This window comes from Crocuta crocuta, unplaced genomic scaffold, assembly GCF_008692635.1.
Source record: "Crocuta crocuta isolate KB4526 unplaced genomic scaffold, BGI_CrCroc_1.0 scaffold477, whole genome shotgun sequence".
NCBI classification, from domain to species: Eukaryota; Metazoa; Chordata; class Mammalia; order Carnivora; family Hyaenidae; genus Crocuta; species Crocuta crocuta.
Window position 1 is genome coordinate 434,111 of NW_027530193.1, and position 17,559 is coordinate 451,669.

Genomic DNA, 17,559 nt, shown 5'->3' on the forward strand with positions numbered 1-17,559 from the left:
GAAACGCGGTGCCACGGCCCCTCCCCATCACGTCCACGTACTCACCTCCTCGCAGCTGGGGCGCTCCGGGGATCCAGTCCCGTCGGTTCAGTTCGTCTCTCCCCGATCGCTGCGCCCGACTGACCCGGATCCAAACCCGCGGAGGGGGCAGCCCGCGCCTCCGGGGTCGCACTGCGCCTGCGTCACTCAAGCACACGCCCCGCCTCCGGCTCATGCTCCTCCTAGCCCAGTGACTCTGCAGCGCGGTAGGCGGTGGCTGCGCAAGCGCAAGGCGGCTGCCCTGCCTCTCAAACACCCCGCACCCGCCCCTCTCGGAAGCACGTGCAGCTTACGTCATTTCCTGTTATTCTCCTCGCTGATTCCCCCGTCCTAGGAGGATTCGCTGCGGACTCGCGTTTGGGGCGTGCCCGCTTCCTCCTGTCGGTCAGGTGAGTGAGTAGGCGCTGTTCTTCGCTGTTGCTCAGCAGCCTCACTTCCCGAGGTCTTCCTGCGCTCGGACTCGCCCTGGAGTCACGAAGGCATCGGAAATTCCGGTGCCTGAGCCAGCGTAGGGGAATCTTCGCGGCACCGGAGCCCCGCTGATCTCTTGCCAGAGTCTCCTCGGTGCTAAGGAAGCGGACCTCTTGCGACATCTCCAGAGCTCGGACACCAGCCGTCGTCTCCTGGGCATCTTTTAAGGCCTGCAGAGAAGCGAAGAGGTATCAGGGCTATGAATGTGAGGCCGGAGTCGGAATGGCTCTAGTGCCCCTGTTGTTTGACCTGAGACAGATGCTGTTACCTGCCTGGGCCTCAGTTTCTCCAACTGTTAAGTGAGGAGGAAGTTAGACTACATATATCGGCGAATCTTCCCCCCACCCCACCCCAAGGCATGGACTCCTTTAAAAATCTAATAAGAACGCGACGGAGAAATGCGCGCGCACACACACACACACAATGAATTTTGCAAAAACCTTTATAGGGCAGTTCACCCAAGTAGGTGATTTTCAGGAATCTTTCCATTTTTATGAGCCTGACGGTTGCTCAAATGAAAGCAAAGAAGGGGTGAGGTGTGCAACAGTTGCAGCCCCCTCCCGCCGCGGGGACTGGTTCCACTGAACCAGCTGTGCCTCTCATCACTCACCATGCCTAGATTCACGTTTGTACTGCCCCGAGTCTTGTGGGAAAGATCACTTTCCTGCATAGAATTATCTAGAATTGGTTGGGGCCCAGCACCAGCGTGAGGGTTGTTACCTGAACCCAAATTGGGCCCTTCCACCCCCACTTAATTGATCCTTAGGTGTAGTCCCCTAACTAGAGACGCTGCAGGAAGTAGTCCAGTCTGTCCAACTTAACCAGACTTTGGAATACCTGATACACGTCTGGGAATGGAATGGACAGGTCATTGTATAAGATTGTTAAGCATAAAGCGTGTAGTGGGCCCGGGGTATAACATTTTAAATTCTCCTTGTTCATACCAAAGGCTCAATAATTGACAGGGATGAAAAAACTTGTTTACTGTAAAGTTCCAACATCATATCTAATGATGCTGATACTAACGGCTTCTCTCTGCCATGCAGCAGCTGTGTGCATGTTCTCTCATTTAATATTCCTGGGATTTTATACATATTACAGATGAGGATGCCTGGGACTCAGATCACTTGTTCTAGCTCCTCCTTGTCCTGTCACCCAGTGCTAGTAAGTGACTGAGTCAGGATATAATATATCTCAAAAGCCTGCTGCCCTTTTCTCAATATCTCTTAGGAAAGAATAAAGGAGATGAAAATGTGCATTTTTTTTCTCAGAAGTTGTGAAGTGAGTTGCATCAAGACTAAATATGTGTTATTAAGCTGTCATAGTTGAGGGCAAGGACTGTGTCAGGTCTCCAAAGTCAAACAATTCCTGGAGGTTAGTACATGCTAAATACAATTTTGGTGAATTCTTCATTCTACCTAAGTTCCATCCATTATGGCATTAAATACTAACAACCAAAAAAATTTTAAGTGCTTCGCATAAGCATAGCTCCATCATAAAGTCAGATGCTTCCTGAGAATGTGGCTCATTACTTGGGGAGTATTTGGAAGGTGAGAGCCTCTTGGGAAAACCAAAGTCTGTTAACTCACACCATTTACTGTGGCCTGAAACTTCAAGTCATTACTTCTGATAGACCTGTCTCATTGTGTGGTACCTCATGACTGATTAAGAGAAGCTACGAAACATGTGATCTGAGGGAACAAAAAGCCAGATACGCCTCCTGTTTTAGCAACACAGGGTCTTTCTAGCCATGGAAAAGCCCCTGAACTTATGAGAACTTTATATGTATTTAGGAAATTGACTTGGTATTAACATAATACACATAGCAATGTCATTTAATCAGAAAGCTATAGTAGCTATAAAATTCCCTTAGCAGTACTTATTTCTTATTTCATCTACCTTCTAACTGATTGAATAGAGGAGACTTCATTTCATCAACTTATACTGCAAAAACAATCTGTCTACGTAGGAAGATAACTTTTGACTTTAAAAGATAACTTTGGGGGCACCTGGGTGGCTCAGTCCGCTAAGCATTCAACTCTTGATTTTGGCTCAGTTCATGATCTCAAGGTCATGATAGCCTGCTTAAGATTTTCCCCTACCTCCTTTGTCTCTTTCTCTCTCTGCCTCTCCCTGCACGCATGCACTTTCTCATAAATAAATAAAATAACTTTGGAGAAGGCAAGTTCAAAACCTTAAAAAAATTATTTTCCCAACAATGTGACTGCCATCCTACCCGTTGGTAATCTGGAATTGTGGTCTTAAAATGTTTTAAGGCTCAGATAAATTTATTTATTTTTTACCTGATACAATTTTAAAATAACTTTGGAGTAGAAGATGGTGATGATAATGATCATTTCAATTCTGATTTACAAGGATTGTTTCATTTTATCTTCATAACTAATTTGCAAAGCAGTTGCTATTTGTTTCCTCATTTTACAGCTAAGGAAACTAAGGATCAGAGCAGTTAGATAACTTGTCCAAGGCTACACAGCTTGAAAGTGGTAGAATTGGAATTCAAATCTAGGCCATCTGACTCTACACCCACCTTACTGATCACTGAGTTACATCACTTTTCTTAGCATCAACCCGTCTCTCCTTTATATACCCTATGTAGATCAGACAAGTTGATCATCTATGAAATACATTGGGCTTGAGGAAATTGGTTGCCCAGGGTCTGGGACTGTGCCAGCTACACTTGAGTTGCCTGTACTGAACTCACCAAGCACATTTCCCTCTCAAGTGTTTTGTATTTGATGTTCCCTCTGCTTGGAACATGGTTTACCCATGACTCTTCTCTTCATTCGAGTCTCTGCTCCTATTAGTTCCCTGTCAGGACCTTTCCTGGCTACCCCATAAAGCCCCTTCATTTGTATCCCTTCAGCTGGCTTTATTTTTCATTATAGCACCTAATACCTCCTGACAATATATATTCATTACTGCTCCTGTCACTACAATAGAAGTGACCTGAGAACAGAGACTTTGTCTCTTTTGTTTATCACTGCTTTTCTTATTGAATCTAAGATGATCTTTCCCACAGTTCAGCACTCTAAAAATCTGGATGTGTCCTATAATTGATAGTTGTGTCCTGGTAGTATTTGGTTTTTGTTTTTTTTTTCTTAATTATACCTACAAAATATAGGGAAGCTTTAAAATGATGGTGTCTTTGGGGCGCCTGGGTGGCTTAGTCGGTTAAGCGTCCGACTTTCGCTTAGGTCATGATCTCGTGATTCGTGGGTTCGAGCCCCGCATCAGGCTCTGTGCTGACTGCCAGCTCAGAGCCTGGAGCCTGCTTCGGATTCTGTGTCTCCCTCTCTCTCTGACCCTCCCCTGCTCACGCTGTCTCTCTCTCTCTCTCCTAGAAATAAATAAAACATTAAAAAAATTTTTTTTAAATAAAATAAAATAAAATGATGGTGTCTTAGAGTTGATGAAAATACAGTGTATCCTCAGGGCCCAAACTCTTACCTGGCACAGAGTTGGCGCTCTAATTACTGGTCAAGTGAAATCCTTGACTGCACACTATGTGCCAGAAACTATTTAAATATTTTTAATCTCCACTGTTATCCTGTTATGAAATACTCCCATTACCAAAGCAATTCCGTAGAGGGTAGTGAGTGTGTGGTGTCATTTTGGAGGTCTGGGAGAGAAAAAGAGAGCCGCGTCCTGGTCTCTGCGGTGGCACTGTGGTATGTCACGCTTCCTTGCTTGTCCTCCGTTCCCACTCTTCTTTCCACAGACTTTAGCGACTACCTGCTGCTTGCCCAGGGTTGTGTATAACAGAGGCACAGGACGCTGTGGGGGCATCCAGAAGGGTTGCCTGGCCTGGTCTGGAGGTACAGAGGGATGTCCCAGACAAGGCTTCCTGGAGGAAGCTCTATCTAAACGGTTTTGAAAGGCAGACATTAGACCTAGGGAGTGAGAAGGGACTGGGATGAGAGTGGAGAGCATCCAAGCCAACTCAAGGAGAGGATTGTGTGAAATTCTCTTTAGCATTCTGTCCTTAAGCAAAAAAGTGACGTGCCAGCCATTTATTTCACCCTGGCAGCCTCTTAGAAAGCAGATGAGGAAGGAGGGGGATGTAAAAGAGGCCAGTTTGAAGACATTTGAAGTAAAGTAAATGAAGGCCAGAACTGGAACAGTGGCTAAAGCAGGGAGAGGCATCTAAGGAGCCCTGGCATCTAAAATTAGCGCACTTGGCTGGGCATGCTGGTCAGAGTGAATGAGTGGCCAGTAGGTGGCACCATTCACCAGGGAGGGAGATCCAGGAAGCCAGTAAGTTTAAGGAATGGGGTGAATTTAATTTGGGGCATAAGGAGTTTAAAGAGCACATTGAAAGCACACCCATCGTGAAGGGTCTTCATCTTAGAGGCCCTGTCAAGGAAGTTGTCAGAATCGTAGGGACTATGGAAGAGAAGAGAAATGACCATTTTGTTTTAGAACGATTACTGTGGTTTCAGCCTGGATGGCACAGTGATCCAGTCCTGAGTTGGAAGAGATCTGAAGAGCAGGTGGCCGTAAAAATGGAGATCACGTTAGCAGATTGAAAGGCGTATACATTGAGCTTTGGTGAGAGATTAAATGTGAGCAAAAATGGACAATGAAAATCTGCTTTCTGGATGAGCCACTGATTGGGTATGTTTCTAATGTAATCCTAATGAATCCTGTTGACAGGGAACAGATGAAAAACAATATTTAAATGGAGGATAATAATAAAAGCTAGAACGTTTAGAACTCTTGATACATGTCAGCAAACTCCATCTAATCCTCACAATAGTCTTATGAAATTACCTTTATCATCTTTATTTTCCACATGAGGAAACTGAAAGCAAAGCACGGTAACTTGCCTGAGGTCACACAGCTAGTACGTGCCGGAGCTAGAATTTGAACCAAGGTTGTCTGGCTAAAGCCTGCTCTCACCACCTGCCTGGAGTGAGAGCCCTCTCCATGAGGAGCTCCATTTAGTCCCACTGAACTTGAGAAATCTATGGGACGGCCCTGTGGAGGCCTGGGTTGAGGTGGAGACAGCCTGGACCTTGTGTTCTTGAGTTTTGGACCCTGGCAATGTATTACTTAGGCAAAACAACAACCAAAAATCTAAAGAGCCCCTGCTCAAGGCTGTTGAGCTAAGCCTTTATTAAGGCATTGATTTACCACATCTGCCAATTTCACAATGGCTGGGTTGAGTTTTTTCATTTAAGTCTTGAATAAGTCTTCTACTTATTCTACATTTTGAACTGTTGTATTATGGTTTCCTGACTCCAAGAATTCTTTCCTTGCCCTGCGTGGTCTCTTAACCAGTCTTCCCTCCCAGGCGTTGATGCTTAGCTACCATTTGTCAAAGTATTTCTTCATTCTCTGCTTATACATTCATGAACTTCTAATTCTGCCGAGGGAAAAAGAAAAGGTTTCACTAGAAAGGTGCACCTGTGTCCTCAGAAGCTGTTGGATATGAGGTCCTGTTCTGTGTCCTTTCCTCTTAGCCTGTCTCTAGAGCCATGCCTACCCCTTTTCTCTAAGACCAGTCCCTGCTCTGATACCACTTCGCTTCCCATCTTGCCCCAATTCTCAGGACGCTGACTCCATTTTTCCATACATGCAAACACATACCGTGTCTTCCCTCATCTTTTAAAAAAACAAAAACAATGGGGAAAAAAATACAAAACCAAGCCTACAAAGCCCCGTACTACCCAGATCTCCTCCTAAAGCCCTGTCCTTTCCCACCCCAACCCCCTTTAGAACCATAGTCAGTGTCTCTACTTCTTTGGTTCTCTCTCTCTCCAGCCCACTGTAGCCTGCCTTCTATCCACTTCTTGCCAAGGTCATGGGGAACTTTTTTTGTTGCCGAAACTAGTGTCTCTTTCTAGGTTCTTAATGTTGCTTGAGTTCTGAGCAATGTCTGACACTGGACATGACCTCCCTCTTAACTCCACTTCCCTCCTAGCTTGTGTGGCCCTGCACCCAGAGCCATGCTCTTTGCCGCTCCTCCTCTGGCCAGTTGCTGGTCATCAAGGACCTTGCCCTGCTCCCCTTCCCATCTCACATCCTTGTCATCCTGGGATGACGCTGTGACTCTCTTGGAAAGGCCACTAGAAAGTTCACTCTGCAAAAGGGAGTGCAGAACAGCCAGGCTTTCTCAGACTGGAGACCAGAGCTTCTCTGAGGTGCCAGGAGTTCCCAGGCAGCCGCTCTGGGGCATCGTCTTCAGAGTGATTTGGTCCCACGCATTTTTCATTCTTCTGTGTCCCCCTGTACAGCAGTCCGGTTCCTCGTTTGGCCCCTTAGCAGCATCACATTTTACCTGCTGCTCCTCGGGTGTGAAACTACACAACTTCCAGCATTTCATGCGGGGTCACCTTGCTCAGACTTCCATCCCTCCCAACCCTGGGGGGCTCCCCTCCCTTCCAGATCACACACAGTTTTGTGCAAATATGCAGTATTTCAGAGTTTTCTCCCCTCCCTCTTCTCCTTCCATTCTCCCTCCTCCCCCACCCAGGGTGGCATCTGGGTAGGAGGAGGGGGCAGCAGATGAGCTTTGTGGTTCAGATGTGTTCCCTCCCCTTTGCAGGTCTCTGCTGCAGTGTGGCTGCCCTAGACTTGTCCCTAGGCGTTATGGATTCTGGTGGGGCCCACCAAGATGGAGCTGGCTTGATTTCGTTCCTCAGCAAAATCATGGAAAGTGCCAGTGTCTGTAGTCACGAGGTCCTTGTGTGCCACAGTCCTCACGGCTTGTCTCCTGACCTTTCATCTACTCTGCACATCACTGGGACAGGCGTACACTTCCAGGTCCCTAGCATGGTGACTGGTGAAGGGGAGGGAAGATCTCTTGTCACTCACATCCTCTCCGGGGGCTGCTTGTACAGCCTGGGTGCCAACCTGGTGCCACGGCCCAGCCAGCGTGGGTCTTCTCTGAGCGGCCTGTGCTCTCCCCCGGCTGTGCTCGGGGGGTGGGGCACCCGTGTCCTCCAAGCCTGTCTAGATGCTTCTGAGCCCCAGGCAAGGGATTTGGCCTTAGAGAAGGGCGGGGCCAGACCACTTGCATCTGAATTCTTGTCCTTCTCTTTCTCCCGGGCAGGCCCAGAAGGCCTTTTATGCGAACTTGTCTTTAATCTTAGTGCGTCACCTCCACACTGTGACTTCTAGAAAGTCTCTATCCTCTCACCCTCAGTTTGTGCTCTTGATCTATAAAGAGTTTGGAAATGAGGACACCCTTTTTTCTGCCCCCAAAAGCCAGATTTTAAGACTCTTATCTCACTATGGACTCAAGAAAATGAAATTTCAGACTCAGCGCTGAGCAGTGGCTCCCCAAGCAGCAGAGGCCACTCACTAAGTGGCTGGGGGCGCTGCGGGCTCACTAAGAATCGCGAAGCGTCTGCAACAGAAGTACAGGTTTTGACCTCAAGAAATGTTCTCCTTTAGCTTGATAGATGTGCCCGCTTCTTGGATAGCCAGGCACTTTGATTGCCCATCTCACAAGCACTACAGAGAACAGGTAGGGTACTTCTCCAAAGGAAAAGATGGGTTGCTGTCACCCAAAGAAAGGGATTGGGGACATACGTCCAGGGTTCCACACAGCCAGCCAGAATGAATGCATATGTCATCCTTAAGTAAGAAGAAGGCCGGAGCATGGGACTTCAGAGGAAAAGAGTGCGCTTCCCAGGGTGATAAGAAAAGTAGATGTTGGTAATGAGATGTCTGTCCTGCCATGCAGATGGGTCACTCAGATAAAGTTTATCTCTGCTAAAAACCCATATTCTGGGAAAGATCCCCAATTTAGATTCTGCTGTACAGTTAAGGGAGGAGCAAAAGTTTCTCTTGAGCTCACAGGGTCTCCATTGACTTTGGCTCACAATAATCTTGTCAAAATGGCCATCTTGGGGCAGCCTGCCCTTGGCCCCTGCACCCCTCACCGTACCTCTGTGTCCTGTGTCCTGCTGGTTGCCTCTACATGGATGTTCCACAACACCTGGTGAAATGAGATGTGTTCAGAATCTAATGAGTTATCTTTCCCGCTGAGCCTAGTCTTCTGGCCTTTTCTGATTCCTTTCTACTGTGCTGGATCAAACTGGATCTGATTCACCACCTCCCATCCATCTGGCTCCTAGGTTATTTCATACCCCTGGTACTTTGGAAGTATTTTTAATGTATAATACATTATTTTTTTTAATAAAAGATAATTTTCACAAAAGAAAAATGTGCCTCTATAGAAAATTTGAAAATATAAAGAAGAAAATCGTATGTCCTTCAGCCCCAGGACGTGGGAATGACTGTGAGCATTTTTGTCGCAGGGCTGCAGGGTGCCTAAGAGCCAGACCCACTCTGTTAACAGTCTGTCTTCACCACACCCACCCCTGAGTGTGGCCCTGGACATGCTGCCCAAGCCTTTTCTGTGCTTCCGTGTACTTTTCTGAAAAATGGGGATAATGATAGTGCCCATCGCCGAGGGCTTGGACAGAATTGAGTCAATAATGGGCTCGGACACTGCCTGACTCATAGTACCTCGTAGCTGCCATTATTAATATTACTGTTATTTTAAATGTATGTATTTTAATTGCTGATAAAGTGAATACAGTTTAAAATTCTGTGTCTTCTGATTATCTGTTGTAAGCATTTTCCAGGTCACAAATATTCCTCAAAAACATGATTTTCAAGACTGTATAATTGCCCATCATTTAAATATATTCACAATTTCTTCTGTAGTTGACCATTCCTCTATTTTTGGACAGTTGGTGTGTGTACATTTGCTATAATAAAGAGTTCAGAGCTGAAAATCCTTCTTTATGTGTATATGTGCATATAAAATGTGTGTTTGTGTGTGTCTATATCTACATCTGACCACTAGCCTGATTCTTTTCTTAGAGTAGAATTTTATGCCTGGAGAAGGGATGGGATCTTTAAAGTCTCCAGCAACGTACAGAGAAATTACATAAAGGCAAGGTTAACAACCACTCACACACTCAGGGCCCCCCTCACTACACCCTCTCCAGCATGAGCATGAGCTTAAGTCTGCCCATTGTAGCTGCTGTTCTTTTTTTTTTTTTAATGTTTTTTATTTATTTCTGAGAGAGAGACAACATGAGCAGGGGAGGGTCAGAAAGAGAGGGAGACACAGAATCCAAAACAGGCTCCATACTCTGAGCTAGCTATCAGCACAGAGCCCAGCGTGGGGCTCGAACCCATGAACCATGAGATCATGACCTGAGCCGAAGTCAGACACTTAACCGACTGAGCCACCCAGGCGCCCCTGTTGCTGCTATTCTTTACAAGGCTTTACTGCATTTCACTGGGATGGTAGGAGATGGAACTTTGCCCCACGTGCTTCTGCATACCTTACTTTTTATAATGTTAATAAATTAACTGAGCACTCCCATAAGCCCTAGAAGGACTATTAACTTGCTCACTGCCCTGTTCATTTTCCTGTGAGTAGAAATACAATCCATGGTGCTGGCAATACCTTCACTTGTTTCCCTGTTCCTCTGCCCTAAGATGTTTAGCATTTTGACAGCACAGGTCCCAGAGCCCAGTAAAAGTTCTACGAGAACCTGACTCAGGTAAGGTACTAGCTTAGGTGGACTGACCCATTTTCTGAACTCTGTGTGGCCTTCTCGGCACATTGCAATATATTGCACATCTTTGTACAATGTTTCAGATTCCAGTTTCCATTCAGTCACCCCAGCAGTGTTCATTCTAACCAACCCAATGGGAAGAGAGCTAGAGTTTTATTTTGCTCTAGTAAAAATCAACTAGGGGCACCTGGGTGGCTGAGTAGTTAAGTGTGTGACTTTGGCTCAGGTCATGATCTCATGGTTCATGGGTTTGAGTCCCACATCGCACTCTGTGCTGACAGCTCAGAGCTTGGAGCCTGCTTTGGATTCTGTGTGTGTGTGTGTGTGTGTGTGTGTGTGTGTGTGTGTGTCTCTCTGCCCCTCCCCCTCTTTGTCTTTCTCAAAAATAAACATTAAAAAAAATAAAGTCAACTAACATTGTTAAGTGCTTTATATTTTACAAAATGCATTCATAAATGTGATTGCTGTGAGTCTCAAAACCGTTCTGGAGTTAGGTACATTTATTTCCATTTTACAGATGGGGCCCAGAGAGGCGAAGCCACTAGTTGAACTGGGGAGTGACAGGGTCAGATCTCAAACCTAAAGCCTGACCTTTGCCTGCAACAAAGGAGAGCCAGAAGGAGGAAAATGACCTTGAGGGCAGGAGTACCGGCTCTGCTGAAGAGGAGTTGAAGGGCACAGGTAGGAGCACTGGGCAGGCGTGGTGGGCCCCTGGTTGTTAGAGCCTGTGGCCGGGACCTGCTCCTGCGACTCTAGGGGAGTGGACTGTGGGACTTGGCTCCCCAGTGTGGGCCCTCGGGCAAATACCGCACTCCCTGAGCCTCAGTTTTATAATTGTCTGGTAAAGCCACTGAAGATTTTTCTTAAAGCAACACCTCTTTGATTATTACTATGCAATCTGTCCTTAAGATTTAGCCATGTAGGGGCTTCTGGGTGGCTCAGTTGGTTAAATGCCCAACTCTTGATTTCAGTTCAGGTCATGATCTCATGGTTTGTGAGTTCAAGCCCCGTGTCGGGCTCTGCGCTGATGTGCAGAGCCTGCTTGGAATTCTCTCTCCCTCTCTCTCTGCCCCTCCCCTGCTCCCACAGGTGCTCGCTCTCAATAAGCATTAAAAAAAAAAAAAAGAGTCATGTAAGTGCCTGTTTGTCTTTCCCTGATAAAGTGTAGAAATAATTCCTCAGTGTGGGCCTTGAGAATCTGTCAATGTTTCAGGTTCAAGTCTCTCATCGTCTGGCCTTCAGAATTTCTCTACTGCACTTCCAAAGCACCTTCTCCCAGTGGACACTCAGACCCAGGAGCCACCTCTAAGAATCATATTAGCCCATAGATATTCTTTATCACAGACCAGGGCCCCAAAATGAAATGTATTTTGCAGCTGACTTCAGAACGCCTAGAATACCCACCATGAACTCATCTGCCCAAATGCCAGGAAAACAAAACACAAAAAATCCTCATGCTCGTTTCTCAGCTGTGAACCCTGAGATCTATTCACTCTGTGAATTTCCCAGCCTGCCACAGCTGAGCCGGGCCCCTGGTGCTCCTGCAGAGCCTGAAGCTGCTGGCATAGGTTCTGATGCGGCATGAATGCTTTCACCTTCCCTCTGCTGGGTCCTGTCAAATGGAAAAGGAATGGAGCCCAGTCCTAAGAGCTGCTCAGCATGTCAAGGACTCCTGGAGAAGTGCCCTACACCTTTCACTTAGCTCACAGGAGTCGGAGCCAGCCTGGAGGAAGTGTGCATGGAGAACCTCTCAAGAATCCTGGGTGCTCCCCAGAAAGTGCCCCACGTGGCAGAAATGGCACAGACTTGCCTGCAGCCTTTGCAGATCACCCAACAGCAGACTTACAATGTGGGCAGACAGCTCCTGGCCTCGTGCCAGGAACAGGACTTCTAATCTGCGACCTGTTATGTTAACCAGTGAGCAAAGGCAGTGTGGAGGTTGCCTGGTGTGATGCGCCCTCTCCACTCTGGAATCCACGCAAGTCATGTCAGTGAAATGAAGCATCCAATCTGTAAGGCCAAGAATGCCTGAGACACCCCTGCATTGCTATCTTCGTGAGAGAAAACAGGGAGAGGTTCATGGGAACCATCATGGGAAGGGAAGGGAAGGGAGTGATCTATGAGAAAGAACACCCATCTGCAAATCGGGCTGAGTTCTGCTCTTGTCTCATAAACCCTGGGACAGATAACTCTCTTTCTCTGGGCCTCAGCTTCCTTGTTAAATGGTTATTGGAAGCATCCGCTCTGGTTTTCAATGTGCAATTATCTCAAATAATAACATTGCCAACTAGATAAAGCTGGCTAAAATAAAAGAGAGATCTAAAATAGAGTTTAAAACCAGTCCAATATCTGCTGGTTGGTTTTTCTTATTCAAAAGTAGTAGATGTTCAGAACAGGAAACACACACACACACACACACACACACACACACACACAGCAAAACAAGGTACAGCCAAGCACAAAGTAGTTCGTGGAGAACACCGGCTTGGAGATCATGCTGTTGGCATCTTGTTGGGATCCTTCCAGATAAGAGGTACTTAACTTGGATTGTTGGATGAGCTTTGTGGGAAGAGAGCCCCGGAATGATTTAACAACCCCCTTTGGTGGGCCACTTAGGATATTTGAGTTGTTTTGCCATTACAAGGAATACCATGCAGATACAAGCTGGATGAAAAAGAATTAGCACTTAATGAGAAAGCCAGCAGAAAAATGGACAAATTGAACACCTGACAAAGATGCTTTAAAGGGCAAAAAAGGATGCCACATTGTCCTACAGTGCACAGAAATCACCAATGAGAGACAAATAGATTAATGCTCGCTTTCAGCCATTTACTTGTAAGTTAACACTTATTTACTGGACAGCTGCTGCTGCATCCGTGCCAGGTGCTGTGGGCTCTGCAGGCAGCCCAGCCACTGACCTCCAGCTTTCAAACTAGTGGAGATCAACACAGAAATTATTTCATGCAGAAACCATCATTTGTGTCTAAGCAAACTACCTTCATGTGTGATTCTTCTTCACAGAAGAACCCTGAATCATTTTGCTTCCCAAGCAATTCTTGACCCAGCCTCCCAGCCTCCGAGGGCCTGCGTGGAGGAGAGTTCTCCTTCCAGTTCACGTACCATCCAGAGGCTGCCTCCAGGTGCCCCTGAATGGAGACCATTCCACATTTGTTTGTCCTCCTCAGAGAACAGGAAGTTTACTACCCTAGATTTGAACTCTGCTTGTTTGAAACCTTTCCCTCTATTGAACTGCATCCTCCCTCTCTGTAGGCTCCTCTGATTGGTCCCAGAACCTCACAAAGCAAGTCGGCCTTCATTTCCAACCTACAGATCTAAAGAGCTTTAGATCTTCAGGTGAGGCACCCAATCCCATGGTCTGCCCCCAAGACAGTACCCAGCATCTGTGATGTCCTTCCCTGGCAAGATAGGCCTGCAAGTCCCCTGTTGATTCATCAAACCATGCGCATGCGCATACGAAACAAAGTGTCCATGAACAGATGGCCACGGCACGGGGGCATCAAGGCCCAGACCTTTGAGGACAGATTATGCTAGTGACACTAGAAAACTTCCTGCAGCTTCAGGAGGGTGGACGGGGACAGAGAGAAGATGAGCCGGCCCCAGTTGAAGGACCTAATTGGCTGTCCTCCGAAAAAGAGCCTGGGTGCCTGGAGTAGTGCCTTCCACACTAATGCGTGTGCTAATCTCCTGGGGGGTTAAATTAGGAGGTCTGGGGTAGAACCTGAGATTCTGCATTTCTCCCAAGCTCCCAGAGCTGTGTGCTGATACTTCAGGAGATACTCTGAGTAGCAAAACCCTAGGGCAGTGGTATCATAGTACCCTGGAGGAGCTTTCAAAATACAGAAAGTTTGGCTTATTCCAAACAAACGGATTCAATCTTCTGGTCCATTTATTGACAAGGTCTCAAGCTAGACAGCACATTAGAATCATGGGAAGAGTTTTTTAAAATGCTGATTCTCAGGGTAGAGACTCACTGATCTTTCTCTCTTTCTCTCTCTCTCTCACTCTCTCTCGCTGCTTTAGTTTGAAACCCTGACCAGCCTAATTTGGTATGGGAGCAGAGGTTCCCAGCCCTGGCTGCACATCACCTGGGAGAATTATAAAATGTCAATGTCAGGGCGCCTCCCTGCAGACCCCCTGAATCAGAATTTCTAGGGGTTAGGGCCACCTCGCAAAGCTCCCCAGATTCCGAGGGGAAGCCCCTCGTGTGGAGTCTGAGGGAAGAATCATCTGGGATTCTTGATAAAAATACAGGTTACTCCATGTTCCCCTGAACATTCAGGAACTTGAATGTTTAACAAGTGCCATGGGCGACTCTTATGAAATGGCAACTTTGGGAAATACTGAGGTGGAGAAAAGATCCCTGGATCGGAGTCAGAAAGACTGTGCTCCTGGCTCGAGACTTCTCACAGGTCACAGGCTCATTCCTCATCTGTAAAATGGAGGTGATGATAATTGCATGGGGCAGTGATGGGTAACTGCCCCCAGAGGTGTGCGTACCCAGTCTCTAGGACAGTTTGTGTTGAAACTGGCTGTCCCAGGCCAGGGACTACATTTCCCAGCTCCCCTTCGCATTTAGGTGAGGCAAACACATGACTGAGTTCTGGCCAATGGAAGAAAGGCATAAGTGAGGAGGGCTGCCACCCATATAAACCTCCCACAAGGTCCTCTGCTCTCTTCACTGTCTGCCCATTGGGTATTAATGCCCATTGGATATTAATGCCTACTGGATAGCAATGCCTGGGGGGTCTTGGAAGCCACATGGGAGGGTTGACAGAACTCTCTGCCCTTCCCCCAACCTGCTGCTAATTGGACCTTATGTGAGTGAAAAACTACGGTGTAAAGCCACTGTGATTTATTTGGTGGTCTCTCTCTCACAGTAGCTAATGCTATGTGAACTAACATACTGCCCCTAGGATTGTGGCAAAAATGATCTCGTACAGAGGCTGCAGACTGACAATGTGAGGGTTTTTAGATCCAACCCACAAATATGTTTGGTATTTCTGTGCCAGCCAGTGTTTTTTTGTTTTTGTTTTTGTTTTATCAACACATTTTTTAAAATATTTTTATTTATTTCTAGGAGAGAGAGAGAGAGACAGCGTGAGCAGGGGAGGGTCAGAGAGAGAGGGAGACACAGACTGTGAAATAGGCTCCAGGCTCTGAGCTGGCAGTCAGCACAGAGCCCGACGCGGGGCTCGAACCCACGAACCGCGAGATCATGACCTAAGCGAAAGTCGGACGCTTAACCGACTAAGCCACCCAGGTGCCCCTCAACACATTTTAAAAGAAGAGATTTCATGTGAACATCTGGATCTCCAGGTTCCTGAAAACCTGGGGTAGCTGGCAGTCATGCTTGCAATCCCACTGTGGGAGGGATTGCCGGGAACGGGGAGCAGCTATGCACCAGGAACGCGTGCCCTTCCAGCCGCCATGTCTCCACCACACCGTTATGGCACCTCTGGGGGCCCCTGTAGCTTCCTGAGTCAGCGGGCCCTGATGTAATAGGTGCAGATATTGGATGCATCCACTGTTAGGATTTTTTTAAATATTTTTTTTTAAATTTATTTCTAGGAGAGAGAGAGAGAGAGCGCGAGCAGGGGAGGGTCAGAGAGAGAGTGAGACACAGACCCTGAAATAGGCTCCAGGCTCTGAGCTGGCAGTCAGCACAGAGCCCGACGCAGGGCTCAAACCCACGAACCGCAAGATCATGACCCAAGCGAAAGTCGGACGCTCAACCGACTAAGCCACCCAGGCACCCCTAGGATTTTTTTTTTTATTAGAAGAAACGTGTGTGTGTGTGTGTGTTTATTTTGAGAGAGAGAGAGAGAGAGCACATGCGCTTGAGTGGTGGAGGGGCAGAGAAAGAATCCCAGATAGGCTCAGCGCTGTCAGCTAAGAGCCCAACTCAGGGCTTGATCCCATGAACATGAGATCATGACCCGAGCCAAAATCAAGAGTCGACGCTTAACCTGAGCCACCCAGGCACCCCCACTGTTAGGATTTTTCACAGCAGATTTCTTCAGGCAACTTCTAACTCCCAAGAGAACCATTCATCCTGCCCAAAACTTGGAAGCAAAATCTCCTGAGGGATCCTTACAGGCTGAAAGGATGTCCTCCACCTCCACCCACCCCACTCGGCCCAGGGCTATGGCCCTTTCAGGGTCTACTGTATATGGAGGCAGTGGTGTGCAGAGAAAAGGGCTCAGGTGTATCTGGGGTTTCATCAGTTAGACCTGCATCCCATCCCCAGCTCTGCTTCTTCCTAGATGGTGACTGGGGTCAGGCAGTTCGTGTTTCCTGAACCTCTGTGTTCCCATCTGTCAGATGTGGACATTCGAACTCTTCTCATGGGATTTCTGTAAAGTGTCCGGTGACAGGACACTTAGACCATGTTAATTCCTTCTCCTTTCCCAAGCCTGCTTGCCTCCAGGAGTGAGGGAGAAATCAAGCAGTGTCTTTATTTTTTTTTATGTTTTTATTTATTTCTGAGAGACAGACAGACAGACAGACAGACAGTGTGAGCAGGGGAGGGTCATAGAGAGAGGGAGATACAGAATCTGAAGAAGGCTCCAGGCTCTGAGCTAGCTGTCAGCACAAAGCCCAACGCGGGGCTCGAACCCATGAACCATGAGATCATGACCTGAGCCGAAGTCGGGCACTTAACCCACTGAGCCACCCAGGCGTCCCTCAAGCAGTATCTTTAAAAACAAAACAAAACAAAACAAAACAAAAAACCCAAACCCAAATTTAAATTCTTTTTAAAAGATATAAAGAAAGTACTTCTATTGTAGCTGGATTAGTCTGCTCAGACTGCCACCAACAGGGGTGGCTTAAACAATAGAACTGTACTTTCTCACAGTTCTGGAAGCTGGAGTCCAAGATCAGGGTCCCTGTAGGGTTGGATTCTGCCTCTCTTCTGGCTTGTAGACAGCCACCTTCTCACTGTGTCCTCACAGGGCCCTTGGGGCCTGCTTGGGGAGAGAGTGATCCCTGGTGTCTCTTGCTCTTGTAAAGGATTGGGGACCCACTCCTTTGACCTCTGTTAGCCTTAACATCCCCCTTCATCACCAAACACAGTCACATGGGGATTTTGTGGGGATACAATTCAGTCCACAATAGAAGGAAAACCAGAAAATACAACTAAGAAAGAAAAAAAAGGAGCACTCATTATCTCCTCTTGCCCATCTCCACTCACTGTGATATCACCACACAACCACTTTTACTCACTATCCTTCTATAATTTATGTATTTTAAAATTGAATTGTGCATACTTTTTTGGTATGTATTTTGAATGTTATAGTAAGCTAAGCTAAATAGAATTTTTAGAGTAGCTTATATAATTATAAGCTGTTTTTTAATTGTAACCTTTAACTTGTAACCTTCCTCATTTGGTGGATATAAATTATTCCATGGTATGGACATATTCTAATTTATTTTTCTAATCCCCTATCGTGTGGACACTTAG

General features: G+C 46.8%; 1 protein-coding gene and 1 long non-coding RNA gene across 3 annotated transcripts in view; one reads left to right on the plus strand and one right to left on the minus strand.

Moving 5' to 3' along the window:
* Positions 1-212, minus strand: part of OSER1 (oxidative stress responsive serine rich 1) — a 13,194-nt gene extending 12,982 nt beyond the window's left edge. The window contains exon 1 of the mRNA XM_077765260.1: positions 46-212. The gene's annotated coding sequence lies outside the window, so the exon portion shown is untranslated. The remainder of the gene's footprint in view (positions 1-45) is intronic.
* Positions 213-371: 159 nt separating this feature from the next.
* LOC144232427 (uncharacterized) lies at positions 372-13,578 on the plus strand. Of its 2 annotated transcripts, none has more exons than XR_013335390.1 (3): positions 372-428; positions 10,594-10,757; positions 13,347-13,578. It is a non-coding gene; the product is annotated as an uncharacterized LOC144232427 (long non-coding RNA). The 2 variants fall into 2 exon arrangements; XR_013335389.1 differs by lacking the exon at positions 13,347-13,578 and adding an exon at positions 11,290-12,396.
* Positions 13,579-17,559: the final 3,981 nt, after the last annotated feature.